We start from the raw sequence: 5,566 nt of genomic DNA, 5'->3' as shown, positions 1-5,566 counted from the left end.
AGTCTCTGATGAAGACCTCCATAGATTGAACTAATATATTGCAAGAACAGATATTACACTCCTGGCATCCGTGTGGGCATTACTTCTCTGCCCCCCAAGTTTAAGTGATAATGCCATTAAGCCCATAAGAATGGTGCATATACAGTGTTGTTGGTTTATTATTATTATTATTATTACAGCTGAGGAACATGAAGCTTGGGAAGCCTGCCTTGTATAGAAAATGGTTAGCAAGCCTGTTCATTATCCCCGAGGGAAAAACTGTATCATTCATCAACGGTGTCCACTGCAAATGCAGCACTGTCAAAAGTCCAGAGTGCAAAGGTTTCTAAATCTGGAAGGAGCTCAGGTTACCACCTGCTTGAGCTTGGTCAGACAAAGCACCCACACAATGTCAGGAAAAGTGAATTTATTACTTACAAATAGGCAGCAAGGATAAAAAGGATCCATGACAATCTGGTTTTTCCAGGACTTAGGAAAGCTGCCCAGTGCAGATGGAGATCTGAGGGACCCCAGAATGCTCTGCCCCAGGATTATTCATCCTGGATATAGCTAAAAACTCACTGAGCTCAATCAAGGATTGCAAAACATCCTGTTCCCAGAGGAATGAGGACTCATTCCAGATGGTTCTGGACACTTTATCCTTTTCTAAGGATGTTGCATTCTTGGAACATTCTGTGGTTTCTACCAACAACTGCAAGAAGAGGGAAAAAGCCAGAATGGCCAAGGCCATCTGGGGACCTATTCTCCTACACAGGGAAAACAGTGGTCAGAGATTTGATTTATCATCAAGAGCCTATAGAAAGGCTCAAGGCCCATGTGAGTTTGCTCTGGCTTCTGTGAGAAAATACTATTTACGAAATGACTTAAACAATAGATATTTATTTCTCATAGTTCTTGAGTTTGGAAGGCATATGAATTTTGAGGGGTGCACAGTTCAGTCCACAGCACGGCTCATGCCAGATTGCCTCTTCTAACACTGAGAGATTGAATAATATAATAACTGAAAAGTATAATCCTGGATTTAGCAACTATGAGGCTAGCAGTAAATTTGGAATTAAGTTTTCAGTGGTGTATTGTAGGCAGAAGTCAGATTAGAAGGGAGTGAGATGTAAGTAGGAAGTTGAGAAAGTACAGCCGAAACACAGCTTAGAAAATAACTTCACCTCCAATGAGTTTATTAGTGTTAATGTATTCATGGTGCTAATTGCACATACTTTTGCTATTTTCTAAGATTATTTCAAAGTTATGAAGAATCTGACTTTGGCTTATTGTCATAATTCTCAAAGCTCTGATGTGAATATTATTTATATTAAATGAAGCTTACTACATTTTGCAGTACAACCCTAGACTAGATAGATAGATAGATAGATAGATAGATAGATAGATAGATAGATAGATAGATAAAAAAGTAAATATAAACTTTCACATGTATACATAGTTGTTTGTTATTGATGTTGTTTTGTTTGATAAACATAGTATTTTGTAATGACTACTTGCTTATTAAAACCATTTAATTAGGACAGCAGGACAACTATCACTTATTGAATGTCTCCTCTGTGCTACGACTAACATGTTTATCTCTTTCAATCCTCATAGCAATCTTGTGACATGGACGCTTTTAAATTACCATTTTATACACCCATTATTATGTGGGTGAACCTTACTTTAAAGCCCATTCTTCTGATTCCTAGTCTAATGTTCTTTTCCCTACAGTATACTGTCTTAGAGGAATAGTTATGGCTTATATATTTTAGCACTAAGAAAATCAACAAATTTAGGATTCAGAAAGGAAGAGGTGGAGGAAAAATGAGATCAAAGACCACTGTAATGGTATTCTCAGATGCCTGTCACTTTAATCATTGAGAAAAAGAGGGAAATACATAGATTATATTATTTTTACTTTTTATACAAAATAACGTGCATAACTTTAGTGACAAACTTTCTAGAACTCAAATCTGAGATTCAAGCAATATGTGTCACAAAACTGTTTACTAATGAAGATACTGTTAACTTCTCAGCATACAAAGGTTATATGTGACACTTTTTAATGATGAAAACCTCTGAATTTGAAATAGCTGTTCCTCAATTTAATTAAAAGGAATCTTTCCTAGACCTTTGAAAGAATAGTCAGCAAAATAATTAGCCAATACATTAGCAGGATGAAAGATTTTTTTTTTCATTAGGCGTAAGAAACATTAGAGCTTGTAACATTGCTAAGACAACTGTACCATTTTAAAAAGGGAATCATGGAACAATGCTGTTAATATTATTTCCAGAGTCTATATCAGGAGATATAATTGAGAGGATTAACTTCCCTCATACATTGCTGCCCTTTTACAGTGGTTATCTTATATATTGAGATAACATAACTTCTTATACATTGAGACAGTGAAAACTCCTATCAGAAAATTGAAAATACAGTGGTGCAGAGTACTCACTTGCAGTCAGACTCGTGTTCAAATTACAGATCTTTCACTTAAAAGATATATATCATTTGAAACATTGCTAAACCCCTCTAAATGTCAACTTCCTCACCTTTGCAATGTATATGATAAACATTAACACGTTTTGTTAGGATAATGACAGTGTCATTATCATTAGCAAGTTGTATGTATAATAAAGGCCCTTTTTAAATAATTGTTAGGAGTGATTTAAATATTTTCTAGTAATGTAGATTAGAGAGTTCAGAAACTCACTAGAAATCAGTCTCTAGACCATACTTGACTCTTCCTGAGAGATAGATTTTTTAAAAAGCCCCCAAATAAAGAAAATGTTAAGTATGATACAGCAAGTTATATATCGATAGATGATACTCAACTTCTTTTGGCATGGCGTCAGAAAGGAATCAAGGAGTGCTTAAGAGCAATGGAATTCTTTTAGAAGTCTCTATTTTTAAAAAGGTAGGTCAGCACAAATGACTTTTTTATAACTTGAGTAATTATTTTTCTTATTCTCTGTTCTGTACTGTCTGAAGGAAATTAGGACTATGCCTTGTCTTCTTGTTGTTAAATTAGATATATGAAGAAAACAAAATTTGGGGCTCTTTTAGAATATAATTTTCTTTTCTTTCTCTAAACTTTTGAAAACTAGAGTCTTGATAATAAAAATATTTTATCATTGAACACAATTAATAAATATCTCAAATACATTCAAAAACAGTCTGACATTTATGGCATAGTATCTCTCCTGAACTATTCCTAGACTGAGGAGGTCATTCTGGATTAATATGAACTCCTTAAATCCTCAAGTCAAAACTGGGTTTGAATGATGGATTCTCCATTTATTAGATTGGTATAGTCTTGCCACAGTATTTTGCTGCCTAGGAAAAATGCATACTAATCTCTATACTACTGATTAGAAAGGTCTGCTAGGTAGCTAGATGTGCCACTACTAAAACCCTGTAACGAATGAATGTATGGAAAATAACATATTGTCAGATACATTTTTGACTTAATGATTTAGATGGGCCCTTTTATCCCTCCTCATGTTGTATTAGCATACTAAAGAAGTAATATTTTATGATTCTTTACATAATTTTGTACCTTAGGCTACCTTGAAGGATTAATGTCCAGCTAATCAATGAACAAAGAAACACCAGGCTTCCAGTTTGATATGGTTTGGCTCTATGTCCCCACCCAAATCTCATGTTGAATTGTAATCCTCAGTGTTGAAGGAGGGACCTGGTTGAAGGTGATTGGATCATGTGGGTGGATTTCCCCATTACTGTTCTCATTAGAGCAAATGAGCTCTCACGAGATCTGGTTGTTTAAAAGTGTGTAGCACCTCCCCCTTCACTCTCTCTCCTGCTCTGGCCATGTGAATAATGTGCTTGCCTCCTCTTCACCTTCTGCCATGATTGTAAGTTTCCTGAGGCCATCCAAGCCATGTGTCCTGAACAGCCTGTGGAACTTTGAGTCAATGAAACCTCGTTTCTTCATATACTACTCAGTCTCAGGTAGTTCTTTATAGCAATGCGAGACTGGACCAATACACAGGTTAAATTGCTGACAGGGCATATGGAAATGTTCTCCTCTATCACTTAAATATAAATGAAAACAAGAGAAGGAAGTAACTCCCAAATAGTAAGGAGAATGTGAGGAAAGTGAACAGCAAAATTGAGATGTTGGGTTACCAGTAACAACAATAAAGAATAGCCACAGGCTCAGAAGATACTTGAATCAGAGATTAGAGGTGACCTTTCTGCAGAGGTCTGAAGGTACTACAAATTAGGAATCAGTGAGAAGAGACGGTAGGTTAAAAGTGTGGGACAGAAATGTGCAGCAATTCCTCTCTAGGGAATGTCTATAGATTAGCTTTGCCGCCTGACATCACTGTTCACCCATGCGTGGTATTTACTTCCAGGCAAATCATTTGCACTGTTTGACCTTTACAATTGCAAAATATGCCTGGAGACATCAGGGATGTCTCATGGGTATTGATACCCCACAGAGTTCCTCTCCATATTCTTGCACAGAGGGTCGGGAGGGGCAATTATTAGCCATTGATTTATTCATTCTTTCTACGAATATTTGTTCAGGTAGTCTTCTAGATTTTGAGAATATAGAAGTTAATCAAACAATCAAAACCCTCTGGCATCATGAGTGTGTATTCTGGAGGAGGAAGGGAAAGAAAGCCAATAAATGCATAAATAGATACAGTGTATATATTGTATGTGTGCATACGTGGTATGGAGGAAATAAAACAGGCAAAAGGAGTAGGAAGTGTCTGTGTACATGTATATGGTGGGAGGGGGTTCACAGTCAAGTGGAAATACTTTAGGTAAAAGTGCAACATGACATAATTATCTGTCCATTCAGGAGGATTTCACCAGGTTGTTAAAAACTGTCTGTGTAAAGACAGAAACATTTAAAAAATAATAATCTTTGTGGCCATCTCACTAATTGGTCATTCTATGTCAAGCTACTGTAATTTTTGTACATTAACCTCCACAGGTGGGAACTAAAACAACATGTTACTATGACCAGACTGATATAACATTTAAATAATTTAAATTTTTTTTTTTCTGATAAACTTTTGCATTTAATTGGAAAACAAGTAAGAAATCGAATATACTACTTATAGAGACACAATGTGAAACAAAATACAAGGAAAACATCATTCAGAAGAAAGGGGTGCTTTCAATCTCAAGAGTGATCATCAGTTCAAAGAATTCGACAAACCATAAAAAAATTTTTATCTTTGTCCAGGAAACTCAGGTAGTTAAATTCCACATGGAATCATCAGATATGTGCTTGGAAATTACCACATCATTGTTTTAAATAATTTAAAATTAAAGCTTTTTCTAAATTCCAAAGACAAGGCAATTTTATGCTTTAAAAAGTTTTCTTTTTACTCTTTGTAATTTAAATAACCTTTTCTTTTGAATATAATGAAAATCTAGTTTCAAGATAAAATCAGTTCAATATGCATATAATGAAGAAAATACATTGATTTTTTATGGCAAAATTAATTTCCCATTGTATAAAATTTTAATTAACCATAAAACTAGGAGTAGAAAACTCTAGCATTTTGATCTAGAGTTTTGATCGAAATATTTTGATTTACT

At 35.0% G+C, this 5,566-nt stretch overlaps 1 non-coding gene across 1 annotated transcript; it reads right to left on the bottom strand.

The window, feature by feature from the left end:
- Nucleotides 1–5,201: 5,201 nt before the first annotated feature.
- Nucleotides 5,202–5,281, bottom strand: LOC134733385 (small nucleolar RNA SNORD121A). Its single transcript, XR_010116830.1, has one exon. It is a non-coding gene; the product is annotated as a small nucleolar RNA SNORD121A (small nucleolar RNA).
- Nucleotides 5,282–5,566: the final 285 nt, after the last annotated feature.

The sequence above is a fragment of the Symphalangus syndactylus genome, chromosome 17, assembly GCF_028878055.3.
Source record: "Symphalangus syndactylus isolate Jambi chromosome 17, NHGRI_mSymSyn1-v2.1_pri, whole genome shotgun sequence".
Lineage (NCBI taxonomy): Eukaryota > Metazoa > Chordata > Mammalia > Primates > Hylobatidae > Symphalangus > Symphalangus syndactylus.
Note: the sequence above shows the minus strand (reverse complement) of the source record. Positions and strands in the feature narration are given on the sequence as shown.